General features: G+C 33.8%; 1 protein-coding gene across 3 annotated transcripts in view; it reads right to left on the bottom strand.

The window, feature by feature from the left end:
• The window catches only part of LOC123559876 (muscarinic acetylcholine receptor M2-like), a 200204-nt gene that overhangs the window by 91347 nt on the left and 83739 nt on the right, over window positions 1-25118 (bottom strand). Inside the window, exon 1 of one of the 3 annotated variants that reach the window (XM_045351996.2) lies at window positions 2920-4169. The exons of the other annotated variants lie outside the window; for them this stretch is intronic. The gene's annotated coding sequence lies outside the window, so the exon portion shown is untranslated. Of the gene's footprint in view, window positions 1-2919; window positions 4170-25118 lie in introns of those variants that run through there. 3 annotated transcript variants of the gene reach the window in all.

Below are 25118 nucleotides of genomic sequence, written 5' to 3' on the forward strand. Positions count from 1 at the left end.
GTCAAAATACACCTCAAAATTGGATATAGCATGCATGTTGTACTACAGAAAAGTGGTCTCGATTTTTCTCTACGACAAGTAATGAAAAAGTTACAATAAAAGCTATTTATAGTTACAACAAAGGGAAGTAATTCTAAAGAAGGGAACTGCGCATGACACTTTGTCTCATGATGGTGTATAATTAATTGTGCCAAGTTAAATCAAAATCCCTCCATGCATGAAGAAGAAATGCTTCGGACAAAGTCATCCTTGTATCTGACCTTTGGCCTCTAAGTGTGACCTTGACCTTAGATCTAGTGACCTGGATCTTGCGCATGACACTCCATCTCGTGGTTGTGAACATTTGTGCCAAGTTATATCAAAATCCCTCTATGCATGAAGAAGAAATGCTCCGGACAAATTGTTTTAATAAAATATGATAAAGGGGAATAACTCAAAAAATAGGCACGGTAGAGTTATTGTTCTTGCACACTGCACTTCCTCTCAATGTGTTCTATCAGTGCATGAAGTTTGAAGAAAATCCCTCCAGTACTTTTAGGGTTATGCTTCGGACAAAATGTTTAAAGAAAATATGATAAAGGGGAATAACTCAAAAAATTGGCAAGGTAGAGGTATTGTTCTTGCACACTACACTTCCTTCTAATGTGTTCTATCAGTGTATGAAGTTTGAAGAAAATCCCTCAAGTACTTTTGGAGTTATGCTCCGGACAAATTTTTTTAAGAAAATATGATAAAGGGGAATAACTCAAAAAATAGGCAAGGTAGAGTTATTGTTCTTGCACACTGCACTTCCTCCCAATGTGTTCTATCAGTGTATGAAGTTTGAAGAAAATCCCTCCAGTACTTTTGGAGTTATGCTCCGGACAAAGATCGTTGCGGACGGACGGACGCACGCACGCACGCACGGAGAGCATTTCTAATATCCCCTTCGTCTTTGGCGGGGGGATAAATAAATGAATAAATCAACACTATCCCTTTACAGCGTGATTATTTTTTTTTCAGATGTTATTTGTCCATGGCGTCAGGATAACCGGTTATACAGTGTGTTCATTGTAACAAATTGTATGTTACTGTACTATGTATGCTCTATCTTCCATTAGCCTGTATGTGTTCATTGTGTTCATTGTTAGTGCTTCCAAGGATTTTACTCTTACATTTTCACTTTGTGAGTATTCCACTACAAGTTGTAAAGACTTTTTGTAAAACACGAACCATTTTAAAGCACTAAACTTCGAACTCTCAATTACAGTGTTGTTAAACGCATAACAAAAGTAATTTAGAAGATACATAAATTCTGTTAAAAATGTCCGTGTGCTTTAGAAAGCAATAAAAGAAGAGTTGTTTAACCATCCTGCACTTTAATTTACACGACTACCGTAAAGAAACGTGCAATTATTTGTGAGTGCTTTCGTTGAACTCATGTCTCAGCGGATTCCCAATTTTATATATAAATGAGATAGTTAACGTTTTGAATTCGTTTTTCAGAATGTGATTAAGTGAGCATGCAGTTACTTGCATAACAATTTACGTCTGATACATCAAATCAGTAACATTGTTCTTTCTGAACTTTGGGTTTGTCATGATTTAGGATCAAGATACAAGCTGTTATACATCATTTGACAGGTCTCCAGGGATGGAAGTTGGATGACGTTGTTTTTTGTTTTAGATTCATCTTGAACCATTTTCATTTAAAGTTTACGGAGGAAAAGTATTTTGCAGACGACTTGTTTTCAAAATTTCATATGAAATGTACACGTGCACATTGTTTCGTCAGTACCAAGTTATTATCTAGCATTTGTTCTTAAAAAACTAATAACCTAATGAATTATAATAAATTCAAATCTGTTCGAGATATCTCAAACATGTTGGAATTTCATATTTAATTTACCTCCCTTGGCGATCTTAAGAAAGATATATCTTAATAGTGGTGATGTCAAGAGGTCAAGGAAAATCACGTATTTAACGGTTACATGTGCAGCTTTTGTGCATAATATCTGGAAAACTATTTGTTTCCTTGGCTGCCGAAACACATTTACGCATTTTTTGTTGTTTTATTCATGTCCATTTCGTTGACTATAACATAGACACACCGCCTCTGTAGCCTAGTGGTAGAGCGCCCGCGTCGAGTGCAGGAGGTAATGAGTTCGATCCCTGGCCGCGTCATACCAAGTCACGTCAAGTCAAAAACCGTTTATTTCACTCATTTCTTGAATCAATGAATTATTTAACAATATATTAGTATTTGAGACTCATAAGAAAATAATGATACGATTCAATTCTAAAAAAATAAGATAAGATAAATGCCTTTCATACCTAAATATAATATGCCAAATAATACACAAATGATGCTCCCATTTGGGCATCGGAGAGTCACAGAATGTACAATTATGGAAATGAAAATATAAAATATCATTTATCTTAACTGTGACAATATTATTTTAACAAACTTGCACAGCTTTAAAAATTCTTTTTCATTTCCAGTATTTATAAGTTGTTCCAGTTTAAATACATTCGGATTTCTGAAGAAGTATGGTTTGATTTTTTCGTTCAATTTAAAACAGTTTACACTCGAAAAGATAATGAAACTCATCTCCTAACGTATTTTCACAGTTGTTGCAAGTTCTTTGGTTGAATGGTATTCTTTTCCAATTTCCAGTTTCTACAGGTAATATATGGCTTCTCGTGCGAAATTTTATCATAGAATGCAATAGAAACTTTAGGGTATCGGATAATGTACCTAAGTGCCAGCGAATGTTTGAGCGATAACTGGGGTCCTTGTGACCTTAATTGTGTAAGTGTCAAAACAAAACAAGAACTCGGAAGTAGCAATATAGTGATACGCCAAATATGAGTGGAAATTTGTGTTATACCACACAATATCTCACTTCATTTTTAAAATTTCAAACTTTAAATACTTACATGTCCTCGAATTATTCAAAGCACTCCATGTACGTCCCATCCGCAAATAAAGAAAGAATATAAATAGTTTTTGGTTCCTAGCACTGACACAGCAATAAACTGGCTGCGTGTAAAACCAGGTTAATGATTGTTGTTGTTTTGGTAAGATCAAAGTTCTCTTTATTGAGCATCTCTAGCCTATCGATTAGTTTTGAATTTAGAACAACATTTTACAAGACAACAGAATTTCCAATATTCATTATTTCAAAATAGTTCCAAAGCTGACTAGACTAATTATATTTCTATTCAATTTATTTTCATTTCTGATGAGAGAAAGCCTGTTATTTCTTTTCTAAGAATGATTCCAAGCTTGCATGGTATTTTTAAAGACAGTCTTTTTTATCAAGGGTATGTTTTTCTTTTCAGAAAATGCAGAAACAAAGATATACATTCGAGAATTAGTGCAGTAAGCATCCATGTCAGGTAAATAACGCTTACAATTATGTTAGTATTACTAATAAAACCTATATAAGATGGTTCTTTGGGAGCGTATATGCCATTACTTTGATAAAAAAAAGGATCTAATGAAGACGTAATTCTTGTCAGGTAAAGTGTTATGTTTCTAAACGCTATTTCATAAATGCTCAAAAATCAGGGGAGCAAACTAATTTTGCTGCTGGAATAATGTTTTGGAAGATATGACTATCATGAAAGATGTACACTAACAAAATGAAACTGACGTTTTGACGCACCCACAGCGAAGTCATGCTATTTATATAGTGTGATAATACTTTTATTCGTTAGGCCATATGCACGTCTGTTAACGTCTCTTTGACCGTCTGTAATGTACGTTTTATCTCCATAAATGGTATTATTTTATCTCGAGGATGTTATTCAAACATTTACTAACAATCAGATACACTTATTTGCATTAATATTACATAATTCTGTTTAGCTATAAAACGTCACTTAAACGTAACTGCGGGAAATGACAGCCTTTAGTTATACAAGTATTAAAAGTAGTCAAAACTGCAAAAACCTTTTTTTAACAAGTCACTTTATTTTATTTTAGCAATTACACAAACTATATCCCATCTTCCTGTAAAACAAATTGCGTTACATTATTTTGAAAACAACTTCAAGGTGCGAAAAGTTTCTAAAATAAAAGCAAGATTGTTAATCACTTCCATGCTCATTTTCGAAACGACACTTTTATTTCTTGAACTATAATCCTACATCATTTTTTATACATTCCTCGTTTTCTACTTTGTATCTGTGCCTTTGCCAACTTTTAAAACTCAAGCAAATTGTAATGACGAAGCAGATTTATTGCTGGTTACAACAGGATGTTTGTATTTATCAAAACCCACACAAACAACTTGGCTTCAAGCCGAAACCGTTATTGACCAGACATCGCTCTCATTCTTTCTGTCAAAGTAACCTTGACTTCAAACCTTCGTATGTTATTAACATAATAAACAATAACATAAACACGGAAATCAATTAACGGTGTTCGTGCAATAAGATTTGTTTGTTCCATGCCGTCATCTGGCCCCAAAATTTGAAAAATTAAAAATCAGTTGAAAACTACAACAAAGCATCTAGTTTTAGTGGTCACTACCTAAACTAATATATTCCAGGCAGAAATGTTTAGAAAAGAATTTTCCGTTTAACTTACATCTTAATGACTTTCGTTCCAGTGTTGATGACATTGTATCAAATCCAAATATAACTGAAGAAGAATAGACTAAAATGCATTATATGGAATAATTAATAAATTACGTAATAAATGATTAAATGTCAAAATTGTTAGATTAAAGTAATATTACAATAAACAACAGCTAACTTGGGAATTTATTAATATCGTTATAATACTGCTGTTGACAGGTTTAACCTTCGGTTACCATAGTTACGGAAAGAAATTAACATTAAATGAATCATTTAGATTTTAAGATAATACAATGTAATATGAATTAAATTATTTCCCGATCAATTAACGTATATGCTAAAAAACAACAAATGAATTTGTGCAAAATTGCAATTTTCAGGTGTTAATGTAGACTGGTTGACATGGTAAGCATCTTTTAGGTATTGAATTAAATGTTTCGTTTTACGGCAAAAATGTATTTATCTATTATTCGGGTCAATTTCTTGAAGTTCCGAGATGCGGCCAAAATCAGCCATTATAGTCCCATGCCTTTGTCTTGCTTTGTGTTCCAAACGTAAATATGTAACTTATTAGTTTGAAATTAACAGCACTTAATAACTTACCGCTTTGTTCACGTTTGTATTACATCTGTGCCCGTGAATTCACTCATAGTTTACTGAGAACATTGTTATTGACGCAACTGATTCAATATTCTTAGAATGAATTGTTGTTTGAATGCAAACCATAAAGTGTTTGAAAACAAATATTAACTCATGAATGCCTTCAGAAACTGAAAAATACACGTACTCATTATATAAATGAACACTGAACATAAAGGACTTAAAAAGTTATTTGATTGATAAAAAATACCTTTGATGAAGGCACGCTAAATATGTATTCTTAGGAAATACCAAATAGTGTCATTTTCCCGGAAATTGAGAACGTACTTGTTCGGCTTCAAGCCGAAGCATGATTTCATTCATAATTATAATTAGTTGTTTCAGAAATTATATTTTCTGCAGGAAGTGAATGCATTTAGTTATTTATTTTATAACTTTCATCTACAGTAGAGTTTTCTTGAAAGCCCGCCCGTTTAGGTCAATAGCAAAAACGCAGATCTACGGATCACGGGGTCGCGAGTTAGATCCTCAGGCGAGAATTATGTTCTCTGTGGCGACTTGATAAAACCATTCGTCCTACGCCTCTAAATTATGTGGAAAAGTTGGAAGTTACCTGTGGAGAGTACAGTTAATTGCCCAACGTCAAGTTACTGAAATACCGTTGAAGAACGGTTCTAAACCCCGAACAGAAAAATCTAACTGATGTCTTACTGTCAACAGAACCTAGCACAAATTATGGTAAATGAACCCTGCGTACGCTTAGAATATATCAACATGTTATACCTCCATCTGTAATGCTTGTCTATTTTAAGCCTTTTAAAATCAGTCCAGCTAGAACTTTCGCCACACCGACATAATTTAGGCCATGCGTTGGCTTTCCAGCTTATTTAGGATGTCTCTCCGAGAGAATTACCACAAGCCATATCCGGTACCTTTCTAGAGCTACTGTCCTACTTTAAGCAAACCTTGCGGCTCTCTCACAGATCATCAGTGGTAATAATAAGTGAACATTTGAATAAAACAATACAACTTGATATATTAACATCAGAATTATGCCCATAAATAAGACCAAAACCAATGTCGAGACATGGTCATTAAGACCAGAGATAAATATGAACTGTAAGATAATCATTATTGCATCTTATGGATGTAATTAATCTAAAAATAATGTCTACTCGCGCCAGTATCTATTAACTTTCTTTCATTCTCCAGTCTTGGAGATATGGCAAATTTGGGCAGATTTATTTCGCTAATATAAGCTAAAATTCCAGTATTGATCAGTGTTTCTAGTTCAGACATGGGATATTGCCAAAACAGAATAATTCCATTACTGGTGAAATTGAAGTGGCGCACAGCAAAGTTTGTATAAAAACTGGTAAAAAATCAGAGTAATCTAGCACGTGGTCATTTCAAAACTATAGAAACTGAAACAAAGTTCAACTAGCAGCGTTAAAGGGACTGGCCTCCAGATCATTCGACAACAAGAAAAAAATATTTTTTTTAGATATCTGGAAAATGCTATATTTCTTAAGAAGGCTTTAAGACCAGATTACTGACAAACTATATGTTACGGAAACACATGAGAATTTGCGGTTTTTTACGATGAAAATCGAAAAGTGTTTGTAACGCTTTATTCCAGGTACTCTGTCTCGATTATAAATATCTATATTTTGAAGACATAATTCATTAATTCCGTTATAGCGGTAATGGTTACGATGACGGAAAACTGTCTTTATTGCCGCGGCGGTTCGGGGTTCGATTCCCGACGCGGTCATCTTTTTTTCTTGTTTTGAAATTTTTGAAATATTTCACAAACAAAAACTCATATTCTTATGTTCATAATATGATCAATCTTTAATTTGAAAGAAAGATTATTTTTAGCCAAATCTGGAGGTCAGTGCCTTTAATGGACAAAATTATCTATAAAATTAAGTGATGTACACACTGTATTTTCATGACCCGGAATATGCACTTAAAGGACCATCAAAGAAAATTTCCTTTATGCAACTTACATCATTTTCGAAAACAGTTTTCTTTCCAACCACTTTATGTTGTCTATAAGAGTACATACTGCCATTAACGTTACACGCTTGCAGATCCTACTTACAAATATTGTGTCTACTACTAGAAACGTTTGTGCGCGATGTAAGTTATTTTATGACTTACTTAAATATTTTTTGTCTAGAAGCAGTGTTACAAGAGAGATTTATATAGATGATTAGCGATCTGAACATCATCTAAATGTGCTCACAGTTTGGTACACACTGATTATCACCCTTTATTGGTTTTAGTTATCTATCACTAACCATGTTTCCCCGAAGGAAACATTTATGTATAGATCTATTCCTGGTTTTGATTAGTTTTGAAATCCCAGTGTAATGATCACTCGCAGCGATGTAGAAAGTGAGACTGATATGAAATGTTATTAGCACTTTCACTTTATTGGGATGATGAATGATTTTTTCAAGCATTTCTCATAATGGCGCTAGTTACCTCTATTTTGTTTCATTTTCTAAATTTGCAGTGGTTTTAATTTATTGTTTTGGCAACGATTTTGTAATGCATTTGATGGGATATGTATTCTGCTTTAAGGTATTGTTCTAATATTGATAAAATCTGCAAGAAGATCCTTTGGAAATATATAATGCAGCCAAAACATGATAACAGGCTCGTTTTGGATAAGTCTGTTCGGGACAGTTTATGGAATAAGCAACACCTCTTTTGTCCCCAGCACAAGCTTCTGTTATACAAAGGGAGTGAACCCCATTATCTTGAAGAAATTGTAACAAAACTTAAGTCTTATACAGAGGGAGTGAACCCCATGATCTTGAAGAAACTGTAACAAAACTTAAGTCTTATACAAAGGGAGTGAACTCCATGTTCTTGCCTACCTAGCGGGGAAAGTATACATTTATCCGAGCACTCGCCGGGGATAGATATTCCCGTCTTTCCCTAGTGAAAAGCCTTGTCTAAAATAGCGTGTACTAAGGTGACGGTACACAGTACTGGTACCATTGTGACGTCATAAATTTTATAAATAATGTCAGGAAATACCCAAACATATTTGTTTCCTCGATCTATTTTGAACATAATAGGCAAGAAAAATGATCTAACATGTCTGCCTGTGAAAGACAGCTGTTTTCCCTACCCTCGGGACAGCATGGATAAAGAAACCTCGCTAACGCTCGGTTTTCCATTCCACACTGTCCCTCGGGTAGGGAAAACCCCGTCTTACACAGGCAGGCATGTAAGATCCTTATAATCTCGAAGAAACTGTAACACAACTTTAGTCTTATATAAAGGGAGTGAACTCCATGATCTTGAAGAAACTGTAACAAAACATTAAGTCCAAGTACGAGAGACATTTTACGACCGCTGTAGTGAAAGGGTTTAGAGCAAACAAAGCAGGATATCAGTGTAAGTCGTGATTTGAGATCAAAGTATACAGCATCATTTGACCAGACAGCATTCATAACCCTACTGTTTATGCGATATTCTTAAAACATGACAACGACTTCAAATGGCAAATCACTAGATATTCTAAAAAGTACGTCAGACTTTGTTCTAGAAATGTTTCTTGGTTCAGAAAACCAATTTTTCAAAATGCAGCTATAGTCTACATATGTCATGAAAGAGAAACATTACTTAGATATGTAGACGTTTTATGATAAATAAGTAAATGAAATAAATCCAGCTTATATCTTTATATAGCGTGCCAAGTATACTTAGCATTGATTTTGAAATCATCTCATAATAAACAAGATTATTTTACCTCAGAATGACACATGGTACATACTCTAATTTGAATATATAGATGAAAGAATAGTTTGTCACTGAATGTCACTTGTATTAATTGCAATTTATTAAACATAACATTTGGCGAACAGCTATTGTCTCACGTACATCCATGCGGAATAGTCCGGTATTATAGTCTATATTATTATTGTTAATGTTTTGTTTACATCAATAGAAGAATTTAAAATATAAATGCGATCGCAAAGAACGCAAACGTGTGCTTAAGGTAATGCATCCATATATAATATAGGGAGCATATAAAACAATAAAGAAGTCTCTTCATTAACATTTTTGTGATCACAACCAAAAAGCAAATATTAGTCGTCACAGTGTGAATAAACACTGCAGCACGGAGATTAGGCTTATTTCTAAGACATTAAATGCAACGTTGAAGCACTCATTATTTAATAATCCTTGTAGTATATTATTAATTTTATGCAGGGGACCCATTATGACTGTCGGCAATTTCCGTGCGATTACTCCGTTTGCAGTTTCGGCATCCTTCGGCTATTACAGAAATGTCATTTTTACAAAATCCGGACAATGCCGAAATCACGTTTTAGGAATACGTAATCGAACGGGAAAATGTCGATTTTCTTTACGGGTCCACTACCTTAAACTTACAGACATATTCATCAACGGATAATATAGTATATTGCAGTTCTGATTACTAGTCGATGGGTTTAAATGGATCAACAGTACTTTGACTATGTAATAAAATATGGTTATAATAACAATGCCCTGATCTGCATTCTTGTATTCGGCTCGAGCGGATTTTGCCAGACCGTGTCAAGTATGATCCTGTCTGGCAGAATCCACGACAGCATAAAGCATCATTGCAAACGAAGGTACTGTTTTAACAACCCTTTTATTACATACCTATATCTAATTCTAGTGTTATATCAGTCAAAATTGACTATATTTTTAGATGAATAAGACAAAATAAAACGTCAAGACGCCATCATTACGTAATTTCCGATTGAATAGTTTTCCGTGTATATGGTGTTGTATTCCTGTTGAATTTGAGACAGAAAATTCATAGGTATATGACATTTCTTTATTAGATGCTGAAGAAGGTTTACCTTTATACTCTTTATACTTTTACTTTGGACAACCACTTAATACCAGAATATGTATTTATAAATTCGTTTGAATATTACATTGACTTTGTATACATTATTTCACTGACGGTATACAATTGACATACTAATTTAGAAATATCTCTAATTAAACCTACCTTAGAACTGTGCAAACAAACAAAGAAGATCTGCGTTTGTTCCGATGAAGAAAGTTATGATATACTGCGTTTAAAGATAAATTACCGTCGTATTAAACAAGATCCGGCAGTCCTCCCCGGAGCCCTAAACAGTGTCATCATTAGTTCTTCCACGAAATATCTCTTTCCTTACAGCGGTATAGAATTGCAAATTATTCATTATCAGCAAGGGATTTAAATAACATGTCAAACGCAAGCTTTGGCAGTTTATGGGAGACTAGGAATTCTTGCTTATTTTATATCAATATTCAGTGTTGTAAATGGTATTCTGGCATTTGGGACAAGAATGGATTACATCCCTCTCCAAATGGATCAGAGAAACAATTTAGCAGCTTCCAGGTGCATTATGATTTTTTTTGTAGAATGTCTTTTAAGATTACTTTTATTGAAATCAGTGCGGATGTTGTACCTGGCCATGAAATATTGAATTTGAAGTGTGTTCCCGCGACACCGAGATTACCACAACGTTCTGAATCGAATCTGTACTTCATTCACAGAGGCAAAATGTTTGTGTGCGTGCGTGCGTGCCTGCCTGCGTGCGTGTGTATGATAGAAAGATAGACAAATAGCATTCTAAAGGAAATCAGTGCCTCATATACCAAGATAACTGAGAGGGAGGAGGAGAAGAAGAAGATGGTGAGAGAGAATTTAAAGCCTGTTATGTATTGGCTATCACAATTAAATACAAAATATGTTTCATTGCAGAAATTTATAATTTGTTAAATGAATTCTTAATTGATTAGAGTAAATCAAACAACTACCACTCTCTTACAAGGGTTTCGTCAGTGTATGACTGAACAACATTAATAGATTGATTGATGAACCTGATAATATGGTAAAAATTCAATTAATAAGTGCTAGCTAAAAGAGGGATTTAAGTAAGATTGGTGTCTTGAATAAAAAATGCAACAGGCGAAACTTAACGTAATGTAATTGCTTACCTTACTGAAGCTGACTTAAGTAAATTAAATAAGTAAGGACGTAAACGATTTTATAAGATTTTGTGTAATTAGTAAAACAGATCTTGGTTAATCTATATTAGAAGAACACTTCTGGCTGAAATCACAATAATTCAAAACTACCTCTGCCACTCTTAAAAGAAGTCACAGCGAGCATCGAGAACAGGACTGGTATAAATTAAAAAAATATAACACCAACGTGAAAAAAATATCAAACTCACAAATCAGGTGTAAATAATACGCATTTATGGAAATATTTTAACATCATCACTGGAATTATGGACGTCTTCTGCTTCTATGAAGAATGCAATTTTCTGAATGAATGCCATGTTTGTTCTAGGGCTATTGCTTGGAAGCCGAATGATTACATTTGTAAATAGGAGGCGGTATTGTATTTTGGCTCCAGTTTCGGTTTAATCAAGGAAAAACATTGTCCAGGCCGGAACAATCAATCAATGTCATACAGTCATACATCACGGGATATTCAGCTATAGATTTATGCCTGAAACTAACGGCGACATCATGTCTGAGTATTTGGCGGTAATGTCCGCATGTACGTGCTATAAATAGAATATTGCAATATAGACATCTTTCATTGCGATTGGGTAAGGGTTAGTTTCATTTCAATGGAATAAATTAATGATTATTGAGTCAATTAATTCCAATCTTAAAAGTTGTCAAATGTCTCTGTGGTCCTAAATCGCTCACGTGTATTTCATATTCGGTAGATAGTCACGCAAGGAAAATATCTAAGAAATTCTTTGTGTTGTCTGACAAGGATTCGGAATGCTTGTATGTGCGCGTGTGTGCGTGCATGCATGCGTGTGTTAGGCGGGCAAGGAAATGTGCAACAAGATACAAAGTAACAATAACAAAAGTAGTAAAATAGTAAATGCCGTAGGGGAGGATGGGGAATCGGGAATAATAACATGATACATAAGTTATAATTTCAAGAAAGACAAACAACTAAAAGTAAAAATGGGAAGTGTGAATGAATCTGTTAGATGATCTCTCCTGCGGAGCATTTGTGTGAAATTAGTTTAATTTCACATGAGGTTATTTAGGAGAATTTAAAAGTTTCCCAAAGAGCCATCCAGAGAAAATTAAACAAATAAACATAGGTTAAAGGACTGTTGTAGAGGATCACCAACGGAACATAACAGTCAAATTATTTCATGAGGTGAACATTAAAGCTTTTCCTTTTTGGCTGCCGCGGCAACCTGAATTCTGCATGGATGACCTGAATGTGCAGGAATCTAAAACATTTATGTTCAGTTCAAACTGATACAGTATTTTAGGAGGAGATGTTTTCTTTTAAAACATTGTGGACGACACATGGACGACGGACGGACCACAGACATCCAACGGTCCTAAAAGCTTACCATAAAGACATCGTGCTCATAAGAGCTAAAAGTCTACTTATCAGTCTGTATAATGAAAATTGATAAAGATCCTATTTACTTCGAATGTAAAAGTATAAAGCAGCCTAGTGGAGTTCATACACTGGTGACATTGCAGTTGCTTCCAGTTTTTGTAGATCTATGTGGTAACCTCATAGGAGAAAGGAAACTTGTTCATCAATACGACGCGCTGCGTTAGTTTTCATACTTGAAACGTCAGAAAAATTAACCGAGATAAGACACGTATTTCCTGATTTCAACGCATATTGAAATAACAAGTAACATAATCTCACATCATAGGAATAAGTATCTTCAAGTTGTACGATTACAGGAATAAACACACGTGAACAATTTTCCCCGGAGACTGTCTGTCTCACTGACGTATCGGGTTTAAGAGGTATGATTAGATCAGTTTTCGAGAATGTTCGATTACTTTTTTCCCCCGATTTCATTTCAATTAGACCAGAGTCCCGAGGGATTTCTGCTGCAATTAATGTTCTACCTTTGTCATTAACGGTTCATCGTCAGTCGTGTTTTGATCGAGGATTCTTCATTTAAGACTGTAGCCGTCGGACTCATATCAGTGCAAGAATCAATTTGGGTTTCAATTATTTCTTAAACTCATCTACAAGAATCTCGAGACAGTTAGATAACATTTTCTAACACAACTTACAAGATGTTGTATGGAACGCAACATGTTTGCTGCAAACGTTCACACAGGGTTGAGCAATGACTGCTTTATTCGTCAGGTAATGTTATTGAAATGGCAATTACCGCTACGATTTACATATTGAATTATTAATGTTAATCTCATCACAATATAAGTTATCATATTAAGCGTAATCGCATAATTGCGTTATTTATGTCTAGATATAATTATACAGTATGTTGTAAAAACGGGGCGCTAAGCTTTGTTAGTTTGCCGGTCCTTATGTTATGTTACTTTTGAATATGATATTTAAGTTTGTATACGGTGAGCGTTTGAATGTCGGTCCTAATGTTACTTTTGAATATGATATTTCAGTTTGTATACGGTGAGCGTTTGAATGTCGGTCCTAATGTTACTTTTGAATATGATATTTAAGTTCAATATGCTAAGAACAAAATAAATATCTGTTATAACACCAGCAATAAAATACCATCTCAAACATAACTCTAACATGTAGCTTCACTACTTGTCTAAGCTTTTCTCATTAATGAATATTATATTTATTTGATAAAACAGATATATATATTCTATATTTTTATGCAGACGTTACTCAAGTAGCAACAGTCTGGGTTTGCTATACCAATGTTCTTCTTGCATAAAATCTGTTATTCTACCAGACAATATTCTTTGGAAGAAATCCATTTTTCTTTATTAAAATGGATTTTTAGATTTTCTGTTGCCACAAACGGAGACAGTCTTATCTATTTTCCTTATTACTTCGGCTTGCATCCAATTAAGCTTTATAACATATTATGTTACGCCAACGTTTCAATCGCAATGTTTGAAAAGAAGCCATTTGCGTAGCTGGCCGAACAACTCCCAATATTGATTGCGATCTATTATCGGGTAAATGCCTGTATCCCTGTTTGATAGATTAGGTAACATATTTGACACATTCTTTTGAAAACCATCTAATGAAATAATGTATCAGCCCTTGCTTATGCCACGCAACGCTGATTAAGCTTTAGAAACGCAAATTTCATATGCAAATGGCTAACGGATATTTCTCAAGACGGTCATTTATATAGTACTTTCTTTCACTTTCTGGATAAACCTAGTTTAAAAATAGCCCGGATCATATACATGGATACCGTACCAGTTCCATTACAAAGCATAGACTAATACAACACAATATCTGATACTGGAAATGTGGCTCTCTGAACAATGCTAGTCGGCCTTTAAAATTCACTCCATCCAGTACGGTCGAATATATACACACACTCACACAGACAAGAATGTTTTTATATACTCATGACCAAACTAATTGAAAAGTTGTCAATACTTTGAAAATCGAAACAGGAAGGGCAAGTCAATGGTTTTTTTACGATAAAGCTTCAAAAATACTTCAACACCGCACTGCGATGCAATAACGGCGATTAACACGAATTAACTAATCACCAAACGTGTCCAAAATGAGATGGTCGGTTTTGTAGTAAATCTTCCAAAATGACATTGCCGGTAAAAAATAAATACTCCAAAGATACCACTGTCTGAATGGGTAGAGGTTTCATACAAAACAGATCTACACCTGATACCAACATACTACACATTGTAACATAAATCTTACGCTCTGTAATAAAATTATACACAATCCTCCGAAGGTGCCACCATATAGAAAATTACTACATAAAGTGACGTAGTAATAGGACAAAAACGTATGAAATAAAGTTCATTATTTCCCTAGGAAAATACTAAAACGAGTTTTCCCATCCCGTCAACTTATATCAGAAACACTAATCATTTTAGCGCAGCAAATAGAATCAGGGGAGATGATGGGACCTAATGGATTCTACCTCCCAAGGCGTAATTTCATAACGTTTGGACATTTTGCATCCATCTTAACTAAAACACAAATGGCCGAGTGTCCAATGACATTATCAACTGTTACATCCGAATGGCTGGCACTCTAAGACAGTTTTGTCGCGTAGACAGGCATTTAATTTCGTACTGTAAGCCAATTTGTCCCAGTCATATTATATTGCCATTCAGTTTGCTTACGGTAATGGTGACCAATATCAAGCTAAAATGAGAATAATAAAATTGCAAGACTTGTTTTAAAGCCTTAAACTGAAAACGGCAGCGTGTTCCACGTTATGTGTAAAAAAGAAAACAACACTGACAGGTTTTTATTTTGTTTTTGTTTGTTTAACGTCATATCGACACAATTATAGGTCATATGGCGACTTTCCAGCGTTGATGGTGGAGGAAGACCCCAGGTACCCCTCCGTGCATTATTTCATCACGAGCGGGCACCTGGGTAGAACCACAGACCTCCTATAATAATGAATTATTACTATATTTTAACATACTTATTTCCACGTTGATATGCACATTACATACTGGTTAAACTGATTTGATTTGTTATTAGTTGCCACACTATAATGGGTGTGTGGTATTAGAACAATCTTTAATGGTGGTATATATCTTTTTACTCAGAATACGGAAGAATATACCATGAATGCCGTTGTAATATGTATCGATACGTATGAAATAGAAAACTGCAAGTTTTGCAGCAAGAAATATGAGTCTCGTAACTCGTGCATATTTCTCGATACAAATCTAGTCAGCGTTCATTATCTGCTTATTATATTTGCATGCCTTATATTATACTAAATTAAATGTGGGATTTTCTTAACTGTAGTTGAAGCTAGCAACAATAATTCAAAGATTTTTGTTTTTACTTTGATGCAAATGTGATCTCGTTACTCTCCAATGGTTAAACCATACGATCCGCGGAACGTGTAATTTGTTATTGCGATTAGTCACTGTTTATAAGATGAGTTATGGTTTGGGGACCAATTTTGCGGACACGGTTGTTGAAATGTACTTGTGAAAAGCTTAAATTCTGTCACTTGTGCTAATTTCTGGTTTGGCTTCCTGCCATATCTGTGAAAATAAAAAAATAACGAATTGTTAATTACAGCATCATTTATCTCGCAAGGGCATTAGATAGTGTAATGTTATCTTGCCCAATTAAATACGTTAGTTGGAAGAAAAAAAAAGACAATCAAATAAGAGAAAAAAAAAGACAATCAAATTCGGATCCTTGTCTTATAAAAATTGCGTGTAATGCGAGAGCTTATATAAGATTTAAGTCCCAAGAGTTGGACATAAACCATATCGCTAGATATCAAACCGGTAATACACAACCAGATAAACAAAATAATTGCGGTCCAAGAGCCTCGCTAAATTATAATGCACCGAAGAACCATAATGTTTTACAATTACTTTCTAAGAATACAGGAACAAAGCCAAAGATGGACATAAAGTTAAACAGGGGGGCTATTTTTGTAACGAACAGGAATAGGATGAAATTAAAATCTATAAGAAGATCCTTATGAAGAATAGAACATAACCACGCAAAATAATAATTATAGGTTATTAGATTTGTATCGAAACATGTGCGCGAGTTCTGGAGCGGAAATATTGCGCGACTTTAGGAGCGCAATATTATTCCACGAAAGAACGAGTGCATATTTCTCGATGCAAATCTAATAATCTTTTTATTATATACACATCTACTCTTAAAATTATTATATAAATAATTCAAATTTGTTATGAAACCTGAGTGAAATTGAAAAACCGTCGTTGAAGAACTTTGAAACGCGACGACATACATGAAACTAACGTCACAAATGATGTCACATACCCGATATGAAATCTGAGCGTCAATATGGACGTTTCAGGTTCCACTGAAATTTAACGGAGATTTTAAATGAGTATGTAATAATTGACATGTATGATCGAGTCTGTTCCTGATAGGTAACGAAATGTCCAAAACCTCTCTCGCCCCGTAGCACCGGCTTGAAAGGAACTATGTTATACATAGTAACTGATTTGACTCCCATTATCCCAAAGGACACGACAACAAAGCAAAGACCCGGTCCGTATTTGGAAAAAGAGGTGTTTAACATGCAATGTATGTGTATTTTTCATTCTGATTTCAGAGTATATATGATAATTTGAAATGTGACTTCGTAACTTTGATAATCAGTAAAAACTCTTTGAATTTCAATTCTTAAGTAGGGAGATAGGTGCGTACGCAAGTTAAGAGTGTCAAGAAACTTCACTCCCGTTAAACAAGCAACTATGTTATTTTACTTGGAGGTAAAAATTCAATACGAAAGTTCCAAGAATTTTATGGACACCAAATAATATGTAATGAGTTTTATTAATGTTCACAATCGGATTAGTGTTTTTATTTGATGTTTTTCACCCAACTTTGCGGAGAAAGGCAGTTGTCATTAAATGTATGTTATGTTTTACAATTTAGCAGTTGTGTATTTATTAAAACTTTTTTCTGGATCCAGGCATGCATTGACGCATAATCGAGGCAATTCATGTTCTGTTAAAACAGGATTTTTATTTTTTGAAATGATGTGTCAGGGCCGAATATTAATATGCACATCTGGTATCCGCATCTTGTTTCTTCCATAAAAACTCTCTTTCATAACATAAAAGATGCAATCCAATCCATAGCAGGATTTGCTGTATTAGTTTCCAACCCGACGCACTGCCTTTGTCCCTATAAACCCATGTTTATACTTGCTTAATTGTTCTCTTCACTCTCTTTCGAATTCAGCGTTAGTGCAATGCTGTTTGATAACCGTGAATGTGTTGAATCGCGAATACTTTGTTTGTTTATTTTTAGGAGTCATGTCAGTTATATATAGGATTTTGATTGTTATGTAACAGTTGTATACTGTATTTTATTTTCTTGTGTTAAACAAGTATTTGAATAAATCGACCATGGAGTTTCCCCAGTCTAGTTATAATATTTAGTTACTTCAAAATAGAAAAAAATACTATTTGTTCCATATACAGAAACATTTGCTCCTTCCAAATAAGGTATATATAAATATGTTGTAATTAAACAAAATCTGGAGGTTATGGGAAATCAAGTCAAGCACAAAATTAAGTACAAAACACTTAATCATTTCATTTTGATATGTAAGGAAACGCTTTCATATCTGGCTCTCTTTGGAGCTTAAATCTTTCGAAACGATATTTACAGTTTAATTGAAAAAAAGAGAACTATATTGAGCTTGGATTTAATCTTTGTTTATTCAGTGGCGACTTTACTACAAGTTGCTGGAATTACTTTGACAGTATTCTTTTTATTGTGGATTAAACTTTGTGTAGTTTTATTAAAGCTACAAAACCTGGATCAGTAAGGGTTTTTGTTTAGTGCTTGAACATCATTAAAGTTAAGAATTTGTTTAAGGTATTCTACAAATTATTCATTTTTTTAAATGTCTATGAATAAATTTTGTAATTGTTTAAAACTAATTGTAGTTGCGCCTTTCTATGACATATATAATTTAGCAACGTTTGGCATGCCATACCTTTCACTTACACTTAGGGTGATATCCATCCATATGTTGTTAATGCCAAATTTTAACAAGATTGCGTCGTATAGTTTACATATAGTTAAGTATATGTGCACATAGTACTTGTAATTGATATTGTATGCACAGAAACAATTCCTGGTCATTTTAATATCGGCTGGTGATATTCTCGCTTTTCTTATCTTTGAAACTAAGTTGTACTTGTTTGATTCTTGTCATGTTAATGCTCTTTGTGTATATATTTGTATTTAATTTACTTATTTGTATTGATGTTGTTTGAATAATTTTGCCACGATGCTCTCCTATCTGTGGAGGTAATAAAGAATCTATCTATCTATCTATTTGCATATTCAATATTATTGAAATCTTTATCATAATGATACATGTCTCGATATACAAGACTGCGGTTACAGCTGCTCGCTGATACCCTGATTATGGTGGCATATTTCTGCCATGAGTTAGCTTGGTAGCTATCACGATACTATTGTAAACTTTCCAAGAAATTTGTGCATTTTTTCTGAAGCAATTCTTTTAGATATTTCATTTGGAATGAAAATATATTTTAGCGCAAAACTGCCAGGAGATACTTGGTAGCTATCACGATAATATTCTAAATTTTCCAGAAAAGTTGTGAATTTTTCTGAAAACATTATCGCAATAAATTATCGTGTTCTAGGTATGTTTTTAATTTCCAGGAAACTAGTGGCTTCTGAGATATTTTTTTTTCAGAAAAGTTCAAAACATCAAGATAATTGCTGAAAGTATCAACTGTGGGTATTTACGCAAAAATATTGAGATACTCATGTAAATTATCGCGATAATATTTCCAGGAAACTTTCGACTATTGAGATAATCTTTTCAGAAAACTTCGCTTTATGAAGGTGATTTTTTAAGTATCGCATTTCGTGGCAGAAATATGCCACTATACCTAATGGAAAAGATAATTTCCTACAAGCGATTTATAATGCTTAGTGTATGCCACTTTATCAATTTAAAAAAATCTTTGACGATTCCTGTATAGAAAAAGTAAAAAAGTATAATGTGTCTAAGCTATGCTCTATTTCTGTAATAAACAAATTACTTTGCAATTTATCTTTCGTGTTTAACATCTGAGCTATTCTTTTTTTGCAGTATTAAACGAAATATTTTATCTTTTATTTTAGCTCTTCGCGTTCATCGACACTATGGCAATGTCACAAGCATCTGTCAAAATCAAAGTTTCCGGATAAAGAAATCAGAAAGAAGGATTGTAAAACTAGAAATAATGGCGGGTTTATGTCCGACATTAATCCGAAATGCTGTGTTCCGAGCGTCTTAATTAACCATATCGATATGCATTCCTTATATGACATTTACTGGATGAATCCAAGCAATTAAAAATTACAGCGCCGTCTGCAACCATCTATCCTATGACGTAATTAGTTATTTGTTCCCAGGGACTTTCTCTAAATGTCATTTTCTCTTGACTAATTGAGCAAGTAGAAGGTAAATGTGCTGTCGCATATCCATTCTAATATCGAGTCGAAACACGAATATAAAAGGAAATACAATCAAACCAATGGTATGCTAGAAAGAACATTTAAAAAACAACGAAAATTGAAAACTAGTCAGACAGAAATGGTATAAAACAATGATAAAACATTAATAACAATTGTTTTCCATTCAATATTAAGCTGATTTATGCCCCGAATTTGTGACACAAGAGAATAAGCTTAAACACTTATCCTGCTAAATTTCTATAATGAACTTGTCCAATCTCAATTTGGACAGTACTATTAACTGTTAAAATGGGTGCTTACCAAAAAGATACTGACTGAATGGCGAACAGTGCAGATCTTGATCAGACTGCACGTATGTGCAGGCTGATCATCATAATCTACACTGGTCGCAAAGGCAGAATCAGTCGTGTTCAGCATGATAAGGGTTAACTGTAATACATACTCACAATGCTGTTTGTACCCGATTATATTCGATGGTATCAACAATATACCTATCGGTAAAATCAATAGATTCATGTACTTATTTAATCAGAAATATATTTTTTTCATGTACCAGGTTATACTCGATGGTATCAACATTATAACTATCGGTATCATCACTAGATTCATGTACTAATTTAATCAGAAATACAATAATTCATGCACCAGGTTATATTCCATGGTATCAACATTATAACTCTCAGTAACATCACTACATTCATGTACTAGTTTAATAAGAAATACAATAATTCATGTACCAGGTTATATTCTATGGTATCAGTATTTTAACTATCAGTAACAGTTCTAGATTCATATACTTTTATTGTATCAGAAATACAAAAAAAATCTTGTTAGTTTAATTTTACTTTATTGCTCTCTGCTTAAAAGATACACACAATAGGTCATACATTTTTATCACTTAACAAACAAAAAAACCCCAACAAAATAAAAGGTCGGGCTACGAGTTATTTCAGCATCAGCAAACAGCCCTTCCATTCCAGTAACAAAACTAAATTCATATACTAAATTTTATCTGAAATACAATAATTCATGTACCAGATATATCCGATGGTATCAGCATGTTAAGTTAGTACAAGATTCATGAGAAATACAATTATCCGTTTACCAGATTAAATCCGTCTGTATCAGTATATCAAATATTAACGTTTAACAATCAGTAAAAGTATTAGATTCATGTACCAGACTATATCAGAAATACAATAATTCATGTACCGGACTGAATCAGTCCGATGGTACATGTATCAGTATATTAAGTCTTAAACCGCCTATTGCTATCGGTGATAGTACAAGATAAATGTACTAAATTATATCAGAAATATAATGATTCATGTACACTATAATGCATATCTTAATCTATCGGTACTATGATTCATGTATTAGGCTATATTTGTAATACTGGTAATGATTCATGTATCAGATTGCCTCGATATTAAGATATGTACATATAAACAGTAATACTATGACATATAAGGATTCATGTTCCAGATTACATATATAAAGCAAGGAGTTATATAAACAAATAATTATATCAGTAATATTCATAAAGGTACATTATTAATGCAAGGAGTCATGTAACAGAGTATATATTAATACTCATAAATATCTATATACCCGATTACACAAGTAATACAAGGAGTCATGTAGCAGACTATATCAGTAAGACAAAGACTCATGTACCAAATCATATCAGTAAAACAAGAATATATAAGTAATACTCATACTGATTCATGCACCAGATTATATCAGTGCTACAGTGAGTCATGAACAAGACAATGTCTGTAATACTTACATTGATTCATGCACCGTATTGTATAAGTAATATAAAGAGTTGTGTACAAGATTACTTCCGTAATATTCACAACGATTTTTGCACCAAAAACATAAGAATGCATATACCTTGGAAAAGTACATTGGTACATATACCATTCAAAATTACTGTATTATTCGTGCTCATTTGATTCATACCTCTCAAATTACTGTGTAATACGTGCGCATATGATACATATAACGCTCAAATTACTGTGTAATACGTGTGCATATGATACATATACCGCTCAAATAACTGTGTTATACGTGCGCATATGATACATATACCGCTCAAATAACTGTGTTATTCGTGCGCATATGATACATATAACGCTCAAATTACTGTGTTATACGTGCGCATATGATACATATACCGCTCAAATTACTGTGTTATACGTGCGCATATGATACATATACCGCTCAAGTTACTGTATTATTCGTGCGCTTATGATAAATATACCACTCAAATCATTGTGTTATACATGCGCATATGATTCATATACCACTCAAATGACTGTATTATATGTGCGCATATGGTTACTAATACCACTCAAATTACTGTTATACGTGCGCATATGATTCATATACCACTCAAATCACTGTGTTATACGTGCGCATATGATTCATATACCACTCAAATCACTGTGTTATACGGGCGCATATGATTCATATAAAACTCAAAGCACTGTTTAATACGTGCGCATATGATACATATACCGCTCAAATTACTGTGTTATACGTGCGCATATGTTTCATATACCGCTCAAATGACTGTGTTATACGTGCGCATATGTCTAGTCCATAATACTTAACGTGCGCAATTATTCATACACCGCTCAAATAACTGTGTTATACGTGCGCATATGATTCATATACCGCTCAAATTACTGTGTTATACGTGCGCATATGATTCATATACCGCTCAAATTACTGTGTTATACGTGCGCATATGATTCATATACCGCTCAAATTACTGTGTTATACGTGCGCATATGATTCATATACCACTCAAATTACTGTGTTATACGTGCGCATATGATTTATATACCGCTCAAATTACTGTGTTATACGTGCGCATATGATTCATATACCGCTCAAATGACTGTGTTATACGTGCGCATGTGATTCATATACCACTCAAATTACTGTGTTATACGTGCGCCTATGATTCAAATACCACTCAAATGACTGTTATACGTGCGCATATGATTCATATACCACTCAAATGACTGTGTTATACGTGCGCATATGATTCATATACCACTCAAGTTACTGTGTTATACGTGCGCATATGATTCATATACCACTCAAATTACTGTTATACCTGCGCATATGATTCATATACCACTCAAATGACTGTGTTATACGTGCGCATATGATTCATATACCGCTCAAATGACTGTGTTATTCGTGCGCATATGATTCATATACCGCTCAAATGACTGTGTTATACGTGCGCATATGATTCATATACCACTCAAGTTACCGTGTAATTCGTGCGCATATGATTCAAATACCATTCAAATTACTGATACCACTCAAATTACTGTGTTATACGTGCGCATATGATTCATATATCACTCAAATTTCTGTGTTATACGTGCGCATATGATTCATATACCGCTCAAATTACTATTTTATACGTGCGCATATGATTCATATACCGCTCAAATAACTGTGTTATACGTGCGCATATGATTCATATACCGCTCAAGTTACTGTGTTATTCGTGCGCATATGATTCATATACCGCTCAAATTACTGTGTTATACGTGCGCATATGATTCATATACCGCTCAAATTACTGTGTTATACGTGCGCATATGATTCATATACCGCTCAAGTTACTGTGTTATACGTGCGCATATGATTCATATACCGCTCAAGTTACTGTGTTATTCGTGCGCATATGATTCATATACCGCTCAAATTACTGTGTTATACGTGCGCATATGATTCATATACCGCTCAAATAACTGTGTTATACGTGCGCATATGATTCATATACCGCTCAAATGACTGTGTTATACGTGCGCATATGATTTATATACCACTCAAGTTACTGTGTTATTCGTGCGCATATGATTCAAATACCACTCAAATTACTGATACCGCTCAAATTACTGTGTTATACGTGCGCATATGATTCATATATCACTCAAATTTCTGTGTTATACGTGCGCATACGATTCATATCCCACTCAAATTACTGTTATACGTTCGCATATGATTCATATACCACTCAAATTACTATTTTATACGTGCGCATATGATTCATATACCGCTCAAATGACTGTGTTATACGTGCGCATATGATTCATATACCACTCAAGTTACTGTGTTATTCGTGCGCATATGATTCAAATACCACTCAAATTACTGATACCGCTCAAATTACTTTGTTATACGTGCGCATATGATTCATATATCACTCAAATTTCTGTGTTATACGTGCGCATACGATTCATATCCCACTCAAATTACTGTTATACGTTCGCATATGATTCATATACCACTCAAATTACTATTTTATACGTGCGCATATGATTCATATACCACTCAAATTAGTGTGTTATACGTGCGCAAATGGTTCATATACCACTCAAATCACTGTCTTATGGATACGCATATACCACTCAAATAACTGTGTTATACATACACATATGATTCATACACCATTCATATTACTGTGTTGTACATGCGCATATGATACTTGCAACAGTTTGTGATATTTTAGTACTTGTTCAACAAAACGTTAATATGTGGTATACATTGAAAATGTAAGACAATAAATAACAACTTGGCGGATAATTTAGACAGAAATATGTAATTTATATGTTTAAGCTACTCTCATTTATAAGATTTAATAGGCCTCATTAATAAGATGAAGTATTTCTGGCATTCATCAATCAATCCAGCAGCTGAAATATACAAGCTAACCTTCTTATGCAAACCTGAACAAGGACCAAACGACACTTCCCTACAAGTTTTGTGTCAATTCTACTAACATACATGTATATAAAATATACACTTACAATATAGATAGTGGTTTGTTTCAATGTAAGACGAAAATATTTTTCATCGAGTGTATATTTAGATGCAAAATTTTATGTTCAGTATTTATGTATGTTTTGTGCTAAGAATTCCAAATTATTTATAA

The sequence above is a fragment of the Mercenaria mercenaria genome, chromosome 10, assembly GCF_021730395.1.
Source record: "Mercenaria mercenaria strain notata chromosome 10, MADL_Memer_1, whole genome shotgun sequence".
NCBI lineage: Eukaryota > Metazoa > Mollusca > Bivalvia > Venerida > Veneridae > Mercenaria > Mercenaria mercenaria.